Source organism: Zootermopsis nevadensis, unplaced genomic scaffold, assembly GCF_977971745.1.
Source record: "Zootermopsis nevadensis isolate Lab colony 2312 unplaced genomic scaffold, Znev_1.0 Znev_ptg000021l, whole genome shotgun sequence".
Taxonomy (NCBI): Eukaryota; Metazoa; Arthropoda; class Insecta; order Blattodea; family Termopsidae; genus Zootermopsis; species Zootermopsis nevadensis.
In genome coordinates this window covers 15,475,031-15,488,439 of record NW_028259153.1, presented here as the reverse complement: position 1 = coordinate 15,488,439, position 13,409 = coordinate 15,475,031, and the positions used below count along the sequence as shown (strand labels likewise).

Here is a 13,409-nt window from a genome sequence, read left to right as displayed (position 1 = left end):
ATTTGTAAATCGAAATTCCCATTAATTTAAATATAAAAAATTATCACTGTTCCCGACTCACAGAAAAATCACCCAGTATTTTTCCGTCGTATGTTAGAATGCTATACAGTCATAAAGAATAGGAATTGCGTTAATTTTCATGATACTTATTACCTATTAAACCCTGTTGTAAAATCAAACGATTAGATTGTGTAGGAGTTACTATAGTTATGTAAACAATTATATTTATTAAAACCTTAGTTATTATACGCATAATAATCATAAAGAATCAATTATATGAAATCAATTGAATATTCTATAATAATTAACGTTACAATCGTTATAGTTAAGAAAGCGTAGGTGGTATTAACCAGAGTTCGTTATTTATGAAGCGGACATAAGCCCTCGGACGAAGGTCGGTCCTTCATTGCAGCGAAAATAATTCCCGTAAATTTAAAAGTAGGTTTATATTTTACATGGTTTATTGTAGCGAAAATTCGTAAATGGAGGTATAGGTGTATTTCGATCAGAAAATGACACGTCCGTAGTCTGTCCGTGCAACAATTAAGTGAGCCCTAAATGGGAAGGCAAGACCAGAGTTACAGCTAAACTTGTACGATGCCGTGGCAGTGCCGACGACCATATACGGAAGCGAAACACGGGTAATGAGAAAAACGGATGAGATAAGAATGCAGACAGCAGAAATGAATTTCTTCGTGGAGTAGCGGGGTTTAACACAGAAACCAAAATGGTAACGATAAAATCAGACAAATTAATAGGCTTATTCGAGATGAATGTTAGAGTTCAGTAGTACAGAGACGATTGGGCACAACGCTTGAAGAAAAGTAGTAATTGCCACTGGAGAATAATGATGGTACGGTGCCGATGGAAGTATCGTGACTAAAAGACTGACGAAAGACGTAAAGGTTGAATAGAATGAAGTTTGAACGGCCTGTAAGGTAGAAACCATGAAGTTTCCGTGTTGTCTGTTAGTTTGTCTTTACAGTTTGTCAATGCCTGTCTCAGGCCAGCACTGTGTCCGATGACTTTTCATCAGCATGGTAAGTTCGAATCCCGTTGCGGGTATGAAGTTTTCGCGTTTTGTGCTTCGTCCTGTGAAGATGGTAGCCTCGCTTTGGACTTGGCTGGGGAGGGCTAATAGCCATTCGACTTGCAGCGCCCTGAAGAAGCCTGTTTGCAGATCTGAGGCGGCAGGACCTGTTATGCTGTGTCGTAAACGATGTTTGCTGATGTACACTTCAACCGCAGCAAAGGTTGAGTTGTCCCTGTGCCTAGGATCCACACGACGGAGGCATGTGAGGGAGGGAGGTGAAAATGTATCAGCGTATCTGTTGTTTATTTAACGACGTTGACAGTAGCTTTGATTATAGCCCGTGGCGGGATGGCAGTGATTTGAGGAGAGTGAGGAAGGAAGCGGTCTGAGTCTAATTTAAGACAGTGTCCAGCATTTGTTTTGAGGGACTATGTAAAACCACGAAAAACCTTGTGTTGTGTCTGACCGAGATTTGAACTCGGGATTTGCAGAATATTCTTTATCTCGTTTCATCATCTTATTGTATGTATCCGTTTATTATTTATCTTTTTCTCTGCACTATTTTGTTTCTTTCCCTCTGTCCTTTGCTTGTTCTCTCTGTTTCTGTGTTTGTCTGACGGATAACGGTGAAAGTTGTGTCACAGCGTAACGGATTTAGCGGCCAAGCCGTGGTCTAACTCACGCGATTCTTAGGACAAGAATTCGCCGTAATGAGACGGACTGTTACCCGGACATAATGCGAAGTCATAATTTTGTGACGAAGTGCCAGATTTAATGCACAAGCTAATGCAGTAGGCCTACATGTACATGAAAGAAGTGAAGTGACGGGGTAGCTCGATAGGCAAAACTTGTGAAACACTAACTTCGCAAGTGCTGTTTTGAGGTTTTCACAGTGGTGAGTATGAACATTTCTGTCTTCTGGGATGAATCGCCCTGGTGACGGAGGCAGTATGACCTCTGAAACGTTTGTAAACTTCTACCATACTGCACGGCGCAACAACCCAGAAGACAGGAATCTTCATACTAATTCATCGCCCTGATGACGGAGGCAGTATGACCTCTGAAACGTTGGTAAACATCTACCATACTACACAGCGCAACAACCCAGAAGACAGGAATCTTTATACTAATTCATCGCCCTGATGATGGAGGCAGTATGACCTCTGAAACGTTGGTAAACATCTACCATACTACACAGCGCAACAACCCAGAAGACAGAAATCTTCATACTAATTCATCGCCCTGATGATGGAGGCAGCATGACCTCTGAAACGTTGGTAAACATCGACCATACTACACAGCGCAACAACCCAGAAGACAAGAATCTTCATACTAATTCATCGCCCTGATGATGGAGGCAGTATGACCTCTGAAACGTTGTTAAACATCGACCAGACTACACAGCGCAACAACCCAGAAGACAAGAATCTTCATACTAATTCATCGCCCTGATGATGGAGGCAGTATGACCTCTGAAACGTTGTTAAACATCGACCAGACTACACAGCGCAACAACCCAGAAGACAGAAATCTTCATACAAATTCATCGCTCTGATGACGGAGGCAGTATGACCTCTGAAACGTTGGTTAACATCGACCAGACTACACAGCGCAACAACCCAGAAGACAGAAATCTTCATCGCCCTGATGACGGAGGCAGTATGACCTCTGAAACGTTGGTAAACATCTACCATACTGCACGGCGCAACAACCCAGAAGACAGAAATCTTCGCAAGTGCTGTTACGATGCGTATGCCTATGCCTATGCCTATATCAAGACATATATCAGCAGAACATGTAGCACGGATTCGGTAGCAAGAAATGTACACGACATTTTGTTTGGCATACCTCATAGAAATGCGAAACTTCTGAGGGTTACGCGCGTGTGTGACAAGATAATTAAAATGAGTCTTAGAGGAAAGGTTATGAGTATGTGAAGAGGATTCAGATAGGTCTGTACAGGACCGATAAGAATAATGAACGTTTGAGTTTTATGAAAGAAGGGGTGTCTTTTTTATCAGATAAATTATCTATGAAATGCTCAGAGAAGACGGGGAGTTAAGGCGTAGATGAAGATATCCGTCTTCTGGGTTATTGCGCTGTGTAGTCTGGTCGATGTTAACCAACGTTTCAGAGGTCATACTGCCTCCGTCATCAGGGCGATGAATCGACCAGAATACACAGCGCAACAACCCAGAAGACAGAACTCTTCATACTCACCGCTGTGAGAACCTCAAGTCTTACAAGGCGTAGATGCTTGATGACACTGATGGTGGAGACATTAAGCACCTCTGAAACGTTGGTAAACTTATATCAGACTATAGGCGTAATATCCAGAAAGACAGGCATCTTCATACTCGCCACCGTGAAAATCTGAAATCTCACAAGTTAAGATCTACTAATCGTATAGATTGAATGAGAGTGGAGAATTGCGTGCAGAATTTTGGTCAGGAATCCGCTAGAAAAGTGCTCGCTCGCAGGACCCGGAGGGCAAAGAAGGGTAGCATTTAATATTTACCTTAGAAAAGCAGATATTGACTAATAGTGTGGAATGTAACTAGCTCAGAATCGTATCTAGTGGCGGGATTTGTATCGGCGTTGATCAGCGTAAATTATAGATAATGTTCATGTAAAAGCAGGTCCCATGTTATGATGACATAGCACGTCCTAACAGTTGCATACAACAGATAAGGGGTGGTTCTCTTCCTTGGGTGTTGGGCGTGGGGTTACACAGCTCACCGTCAAACAACGGTAGTTCCTTTGGAACTTGTCTAAAAGTTATTAGGAACGAATTAACCTATGGAGTGAAAAGTTGTACTGAAGGGAGGTCATATCAGTTCATAATGTTGGCTTGAGAATTAATTAATGCAACAGGCCTAGAAATCAGATTCAGTAGGCTTCATCATTTGGATGAGTGAGAAGGAATGACACATCACTTGACGATAATTAGACCCATGTAGAAAGGACTCCTAATAATTGGAACGCATAGTGGAATCGTTCCTTGTTTTCATTCGTCTTTTTGCCCGTCAGTCTGCTCGATATACATATTTTTTTACCTTTAGAAACAGTCATAAGATGGAGTCTAATTTTTGTACAGAGAACGGAGTTGTCGAGAGACGTTTATTTGGTTTCGCGTCGTTTCAGTAAAGCCCCTACTGCTCATGGATCTGAAATCGAGCTGCTTGTCTCCGGTGCAGCGGAAGAAATAGCCATCGTTGCTAAAAATGTCGAAGGGGCAGGGACATTTGGTCTTTCCCGTCTGCCTAAGGTTGCACTCGTGTCAGAGGGAATGGTAGTAGGTTCGACATTTCCCAGCTGTTTCACTCATCTGGCTGTTAACGTGCGAAACATATAGAATCTTCTTCTCTCTGTCTTTGCTACCGTCGCTGTCACGTGGTGTTCTTCGTTTCCCCTGACGGTTTAGGCACGGTGTTAGGCCTAATAAATTTGCATAGAATTTATTGTTTAGCCTCTGAAGGCTAAGTTAGTCTAAACTACATTTAAGAATGTCGTCCCTACCACAAAGAAAAAGCTTCACCATTGCAAATACTAGCTTGTTAATGCTGTTTGAAGAAATAACGTATTTCGTCGATTTTAAGACACCGTCGGTTGTAAGATGTACACGTGATTTATTAATAGTTTTCAAAAAAATTACGTACATTACGATAAGAATTGTCCGTATTCAAACATAAGATTTATTTCTTTTAGTACTTTCGGAAGCTTCTTTGTCGCTATCTTTCTATTTGCTGCCCCAAGACTAGTGTTATGTTAAGATTTTCCTTGTACTGTAGTCATACGATGTAAATTTCCGACATCAATTCTTAGACACCATCGAATGTAAGACACACCCCGATCTCATAAAATTTAAAATGTGAAAATGTGCATCTTAAAATCAAGGAAATATGGTAATTCCTGTTTGCAATGAGAATCTTACGAAACCCATTAGTACGAAATGAAGAGTTGTTGAGTGTTGAAGCAGGTGGAATATATAGTTCCCACTGGACCTTAAAGGATTAATTGTATCATATTATTAGACTACTTAGATTATTTTAATTAATTTGTTGTATCAACTACATGTTCTAACCTGAACATATTTTATAATAATTAGGACACGTGCAAATAAGCCACGCAGAGGATAGTTACATTGGTTTCTGTTTACGTTTTGGTGTTACCCTGAATGTGGTCACGTACGTCCTAAACGTTTCTCTGTAGGGCGTACATTAACCATATAGAACAAAAGCATCGCTAATGATCTGCATAAACCTGCTGTTTCTGACGGCTCAATTTTCACTCTGTTATAGCTATCATAGGCCTACTGGGTTAACATACCGAAAAAATTCCACTTTTTCTAATTGAGACGTGGTGGTATAATAACGTTAATTAACTAGCCTAAATTAAAGGAAATGAAACCGCCACTACCTGCTTCCACAAGAACGAGTCCTGCTGGTCGTTGTCACCATGGTAACTAGTGCAGGAAATTCCACTGCTGAATTTCAGGAGACCGACACTAAATCTGTTAGGATGAAGTCTCTGAGCCCTATTTGAGGTACTACGTCAGGTACTGACGGAATATTGCTAATTCCAGAATGAGTCGTGGCAATATAACCATCAGCTTATTCCATTAAGCAGTGTCCGCCTTGATAAGCTAAAAGTCATTCAGCTAGTCAAAAAATCCGTCTTTTATGGACCCCGGTGGTTCATTACATTGTTCAAAAAGTCCGCAACTGGTCCCTATCCTGAGCGCGATCATTTCATTCAACATATTCACACTTCAGGCCTGTCTTCTCCCACCTGCGTCTAGGACTCCTGATTGGCCAACTTTGCCATCTATGCCCCGTCCATGTGATCAATGAAACAATATTTAGTGAAGAGCAATGCTAGAAGCTATGAACCTCATTATGGATCGTCAGATTTGTTTCCACGGCGGTGAATATGAAGATGACTGAAGATTTCTGTCTTCTGGGTTATTGCGCTGTGTAGTCTGGTCGATGTTAACCAACGTTTCAGAGGTCATACTGCCTCCGTCATCAGGGCGATCGCCCTGATGACGGAGGCAGTATGACCTCTGAAACGTTGGTTAACATCGACCAGACTACACAGCGCAATAACCCAGAAGACAGAAATCTTCATATTCACCGCTGTGAGAACCTCAAGTCTTACATGAAGATGACTGTTTTTCGTGTGTTGTCGCCGGCCACAACAACCCAGAAGAGAGTTATTTTCATACTCACTGCCGCGGAAAAGAAAAATCTAGCAAGGTCGTTGGTCATTCTGCGACGATGAAGACCGTGGACTGCAAACTCCCGCTCTTCTATGTATGCTGTAACAGTTTCTCTACGTCAGTGGTATTCAACCTTTCTTGTTCGCGTACCCCCAGATATAATTTCTCTTCAACTTTGTACCCCAAAGTTGTTGGTGTATAATTCAAGTTATACATAGTATATAATCTACATGTAAAATAAATTAAATAAATTACATTACTGATTATTCAGTGTTTATCATAAAGTTATATATATTATTTTTAAATTTCACGTACCCCCTAAGATGTCTTCGCGTACCCTCGGGTGTACGCTTACCCCAGGTTTGGACACCACTGTTCTACGTGACAGACTGACAAATCTAACTCTGTGGCTTCATTTGTGCGGGCACCCAGTTCCAATTTCGGCCGAAGCGCCTGAAATATTGCGTGGTTTACCTCAGCTGAATACCGGAATAGTCTCGTAATAGCATTGGCTTCTATTTTCTTCTCCTCGACTCTTCATCGTGCGTGAATGGTGGGCATCCTGCTAAAAACGAAACATTGTTTTTCTCTGAATAGACGTAAGTTTTATGCTGTTTTGAATGAACGGGAATTTAGTAATACCCATTAAATATGATATCTTTTCGACCTCACTAAGGCCTAATAAGATGATGCGTTGTGATCCTTTAAGAATTTGTGGTTCCTCAGCAGGTCAAGATTTATTTTCTGGTTTTCTTGAATCCTGATGTTCATCACCGCGTGTACAAACGCCTGAAGTTTAGTCCTTACAAATCTGTTTTATTATTATTCACTATTCTGCGTCTGGGATTTTCAAGTGGTCTCTTCATAAAGCTTTCAAATCAAACGTTTGTGAGCATTATCCATTTTCTCTGTTCGTGCGAGTGAGAAATATGTCGTCGTTTCTTTTAAACCAACTTCGCAGTAAGCCCAGCTGGTCGTGTCTGAGTAGACTTAGGCTTGTTAATTTACTCTTAATTATTCCTTTGTGATTATTAGACCTCGGTAGTCCTGCGGGCCACGGATTACCTTCCATCGCGCAAAATCATTTAGCGCTAAATCTTATCTGCAGTCGAAGCATGTTCATGAAATAATCTCTGGAGAAAAGCGAACCGTCTTGTCTCGCCAGGCGGCTCTGTAATGCTTATGCTGCTGCTGCTTTATCTCTTATTAAATGAAACAAAAAAGAAACGTGGACGCTGCTTCCCGGAACAATTGCCCGTCACGCACTGCGGGCTTGCGCGCGACCCTCCTTTCTTCTGTTATTGTTTCGGATGTGTTCTACCTGCCTGACTACACGGCCGAGTTCGGGGGCAGCTTCTTCTCAGTGACTGAACTACTTACTTGCTGCTAGACCGGCGGCGAGCAATTACTACTGCAGCCTGTCTTCTTCTGTTTCGTATGCTCTTTCTTCCCTCTTCCTTCGTCTTCAAAATCTTCCCCTTCATTCCACATTCACATTTTCTTATCTTTTTCCCTTTTACCAATCTCGTTCGCATTTTGTTTCGTCTTCATAATCTTATCTCTCGTAGTTTTTTCGACCTTCTTTCTCCGTCTTCTTGTCGTAGTGCTGTAAAAGGTAAAAGATAAATGTAGATTTGTCCGTGCCCCTGCGCGTAAGCCTCACACCATGAGGGCATATAGGATTATTCTTCATAGACACTAAATGGGGATGACTGTTCGTACTCCAGGAACCCGCTGATTAAAACGCCGGTCTGCTTGTGGTGACGAAAAATCTTGTCTCTGCAGGGATTCGAACTGCTATCGTTCAACCCATGTCCAGTCACTTGACTGGCTGAGCTGTCTGCACTCACTTCTTCAAAGGTTAGATCCGTCAAATACGGCCTAAAAAGTTTCGCATTGTCTCCATACTTGTAATTGGCGTGATATCTACAGCAGTTTATTCATAATTTGTAGCTCAGTCGGTGTAGTGACTGGTTACGAGACTGACGATCGTGTTTCGATTCCCAGCACGGTGGGATTTAGTTTTAGCCACAACGTCCAAGCCGGTTGTGGGGACAACCCAGCTTCGTAGCCAGTGGGTAAAGTAAAGTAAAGATTGTCCCACTATACGCCATGTAGGCGTTTGGGTGAGTGGAGGTATAGCTCCTCTCTTCCTTGACCTCGGCACTAGATGGGGGTGAGTGGTCAGCATCACGCCCCGGCCGGCTTCACCCCCGGGAAAGGACCCGGTACCCATTGTAGAGGAGGCTGGGTGGGCCCCAGAGCCGGTCTGGACGCAGAGGCTAGAGGAAAACTCCTCTGCCCCCATCGCGGATCGAACCCCGGGCGTCCAGCCCGTAGCTAGTCACTATACTGACTGAGCTATCCAGTGGGTACCGGGATCATTTCTGGGTTAACGCGGCCCAGTCGCGAAGTTTTCCACTCACCTACATCAAGTGCCGAGGTTAAGAACGTGTGGAGTTATACATCTTTATCCGCCAAATGTCTGCATGGCGTGGTGCTTAGTTACGCACCAAGTACGACTTTACCTTCATATCTGAAACATATTTTTCGAGGCAATTAAAGAAGTGAAATAAATAGTTTCGGTCTGTCTATTTGCATATGTCGTTCGTTAGATTCACAACATTTGATTTGTGTCTAATAAACGGTTCCAGTGAACGTGAATATTAATAATCTGTATAAAATTGTAAAAATGTCTAATTAGGAAGATATTTGTAGATCTACTCGTTCTTTACAATCCCTACTTTCGTAAATAATAGAACGCTAATAAGAAGCATGTCGGCGCTTGAGAATCTACGTTTGTTTCTCGTCCAAAAATTTAGCCCTCAGCCATTTTCACTCGCTCCAAGGATTTTAGATCCATTTAGATTGAATAGTTAGCCCGTTTCATTTTGAAGACCGCCGGAAGTAGAGAAGATACATGCCTCTTTTCCAGGTTTGCACATCTTAGTGGCGTGGCCTTGATGTTTGCTATAGATTTTACGTTTATTATTAGAGGCCAAATCTATGTTACCCCTACATACTCAGTTTCTGTCCATGCGCCATTGAATTGAGAGTGTGAACGAAATTTCTGACGGAACTCAATTCAGATTTTACATACGACCTTATGGGATTAATTCTATTTGCGTTTTGTTAAGTACCGTAGGCACATTTAAATCATAAAAATCTTTTTATTTAAAGTTGTAGATCATAATTATCTGCGTATTACACTTTTATGTTATGTATATAGATTTTGTAAGGTGGGCTGTTTGTAAGAAAATTAAGGTTATATTTTGCGATACTAAACAAAATTTAATTTAATGCAGACATCCAATGCCAAATTTACTTTCGGAGTTATAAGTTGCGTACTTCCTCTGTAGAGGCCTGCGTCTATTTCCTACGCTCCTTGTAAATAGCGCATACTGTTCCCAAAATGAAAGCTTGGAAGGACTTATGCTGCAGATACAAGGTAACTAATATAGACCTCGTGCTAGAAGAATCGCGTAGGCTGCTAATATGAGCACACTATAACAATTCCCAGCATATTTAAAATAGGCCTTTTGTTCATGCCATTTCGTATTGCAAATAGGACGTAGGTCCTGCAGTCTGACTTTCGACGATGGTTTTTCTTCTGTGCGTAGATCCGCTTCGAGAACCATCGCCAGACGGGCTATCTCCTTCAGCTATAAAGATGGAAACAACGTGTTTCTCCAACAATTTCCATGCCATAATTTATCAGTCTGTCTTTTTCCGAGTTGCTGTCTGTCCTTCCGTCGACAAGAATAGCTTAACGTAGGCCTAGAAGTTTATTCATTGATTCCTCTGATACAATGACGTTTCTATAACTTAGGGATCGCTACATTTTTGCAAGTAAATTTATTTAACATGATTAGTTTACCGCATCATAGACCCTAGAGCAGAGCGCGGCATTCTCGGGATTTTAAATGTCAACAAAGTTCCTTTCAGGAAGTGCAACATTTCGACACGGAGACCTGAAAATATGAGGTCGCAGTAACGTTTTGGAATTTAGCCTATTCCTGAGAGTTCTCGCAGATTTCTCAACCTCTCCCTGCGAATTCGGGAATAGTAAGCTGCATTAAAATTGGCCACAGCCGGTTTGCTTCTATAGCCACTTACCTCCGTTCATGATAATGTTCTGGTCTCAAGATGTTGTAACAGTTGAAACAGCATCATTAAATAACATTACTACGGAGAATTTTCTTAACCCCGAAAAGCCTTTGGTAACAATATGTGCCACCTGTTTCAATAATCAATAACTCTTTATTCTGGATTAATGAGTTTCGTATGGTTTTCGATATAAACAAGGATTATTTCCTTAAACAACATCAACTAACTGATCCTGTAATGATGAAGTGTAGTGTTTTCTTTTCGGTACGGACTGAATTCTTAAGTAGTGCTAGACAAACTTCGGTTTCGAAGGGTTAATAGAGCTTCTTGTTTAGATTGTGTTGTGGCAGATCAATATTATCTACAGCCAAGAGACGATGGAAATTGGGACTGATTGATTGATTGTATCTTTCTTGCATTACTTGATAAAATTGAATCTGCTGCATAGGTTTTGTTCCATCAACCTCAGTGAGGATCCTTACGAAAGATTAGTTGGAAAGGGTGTGGAAGGAATTGTTCGTTGTCACCTTTAAAGTCCTATTATTCCAGATTGTGAAAACTGGCAAATTTACCGACTCGTGTTTCGAACTAGAGGCTTCCCGCAGTTGAATCATTTGTCAATTGACCTCCGCTTCTGCATGCGTTGAAATGGTGAGGACAGAGACGTGAAAGTCGTGGGAAAGTTAAAATATAATTTCCAATTTTGTTGCGTTTGATCTAAATTTGTCATGATCTCGATTCTGTATTTTATGATAGAGTGATTGAACGAACTCCACATTACTCTTTTTACGTGCTTCGTAGTTCTCAGTTTGTCTGTAGTAACGTAGCCTGACGTGACTCACAGTATCAAGCGAAGAATAGGCTATGATATTTAGCTCGTTGTCCTGACGATGGAGGCAGCAAGCACTTCTGAAACATGGGTAAACTTCTACCAGACTACACGGAGATACATCCCGGAAGAAAGTCATCTTCATCATCATTATTATTATCATTTGATAATTTCAAATTCTCCTTTTGATGATCGAAGAGTGGATTTCCATGACTGGGTTCGCGAAAGGAGAAATTTTTTCCCGGCTGTCTCTCTACCTTCCTTTGATTGGTTCTTTACGTATTTTGCGACGCTGTTCAGCTGCATAGGTTATATTGTCTAATAGCGGGATGATGTTGTGGGAAGTAAGTTATGTGATAGGTAGCTTTCGTATTCAATGACAAGTAGAATACATCCCAGAAATTGTCCGGAGATACTGGAGAAAATCACGGGAACTTCAACCCAGATGGCCGGTTTCGGAGCCGAGATTGGAACTCGGACGTCATCTACACAAATCAGAAGCGGTAACCACTGCATCATAGCTGTGATTGAAAAGTGATTCTGTCGTGTGGTTCAAATTTCTACCTGCTCCATTAGCAGGCAGGCAACTGCCTGGAAGAATAAGCCACAGGAACAAGAGTAGCCTATTTAAAGCCTAAGAAGTGAGATTGAATCTTGGAGAAGGTTGGGTTCATGTGATTGCTTCCAGCGGTCTGAAACAGGACGGAGTTCAGAAGGAAACTGACGTAGAGGCCTTAAAAGTTGTGGACGGAGAACCAGACGGAACGAGTGATCAGACTTAGGAATTGTGCTTTTATAAGTGGCTGGGTTCAGATTTTGAAAAGCTCTTATGTTCATTTATTGTACTCGTGCTTCCGTAAATCAGTCAACGTTTGTAAATTAAGAATAAAATGTGGGAAATATTGATACATTTTGCAGAAAACAAGGCAGTTCGTAATCTTACATATGTTTTGAAGATGAATGTCTTCTGCGAATCTGCGACGTGTAATCTCGCAGAAATTGACCGACGTACCAACAGATGACTGAGGCAGCAAGCGCACTTAACCAGATTTTGATTGGAGTATCTAGAGAATAGATCGTTTGGGAGAGCAAGGCGCACGTGTTATGGCGTTAAAATTAATCTTTAAGAGACAGGTTCTGAAGATATAAATAGGACTGAACTGGCTCAGATCGGTCACAGGCTTTCTTATGGTGCCTATGGTAAACCAGCTCTTTTCCGTACGTTTTGAATAACCTATTGTTCCAGTAAAATTGTTATCAGAGTTAATACGTTTCTATTCCATTAACTGAGTAGCCCAACACAGTGAGACACAGAGTAGCAACAGATGTAAAATATAATATTATGTACAGAATGGAAAATATTTTGCGGCGGAATGGGAATGTAGAAAGAATAGGAGAGCTGTTATGGTCACTGGGCGCAGAATGGTGAAAGACCCCAGTGGTTGTACGCAAGCTGTGGAGGGGGAGGACTTGAAGACAGGGAACTTGAATAATCGACAGTTACGGAGGGTGAGAAAGGGGAACCCATGAAAATGAGAAAAATTTCAAGAAAGATAATAAAAAGAGGGACGCCTCTAAATTGATCGAGTCGTAAGTTACTATCCGCGAAGATGAGTTTTTGTTCTCATTGTGTCTCCTGCCAGCAGTTCAGTAGAAGGGATAGTGGGTCGATATCGATATCAAATTTAGGAAATAGGAATGACCGTATTGGATTTGAGACTTTCGCGGCGAGTACAATCAATAAAATCTTCTCTGGCAATCAGCCGCTTTAACTGGTTACCGTAGTAAACCGACGTTTCGGGAACCAACTCTGTCCCCATCATCAGGGTTCTGATACGACTGGATACCTCGGACGTCGCCTGTGTCGTATCAGAACCCTGATGGGGACAAAGTTGGTTCCCGAAACGTCGGTTTACTACGATAACTAGTTAAAGCTGCTGATTGCCCGAGAAGATTTTATTAAAAATGATCAGTTTCTATTGCACCTTCAAATAATTTTAACGGTTCACCATTGAGTCGAGATATCAAGACAGCAGAGTTTAAAAATTGTTTAAGTTAACCACATGACGACTGTCACTTGTGCCAGCAATAGTTGTTAAATTCGACTTGTTTGTCTGATCCTGTTTTTAAAGGTCTCTGACAATTCTGTGTAACCAGTAATACGGTATAACCTTTGATAATTTCCATATGATTATTAACTTTCTGATAGGGTACCGGCC

At 41.5% G+C, this 13,409-nt stretch overlaps 1 protein-coding gene across 1 annotated transcript in view; it reads left to right on the top strand.

The window, feature by feature from the left end:
• The window catches only part of LOC110839216 (uncharacterized), a 71,177-nt gene that overhangs the window by 5,393 nt on the left and 52,375 nt on the right, over window positions 1-13,409 (top strand). The window lies entirely within an intron of this gene.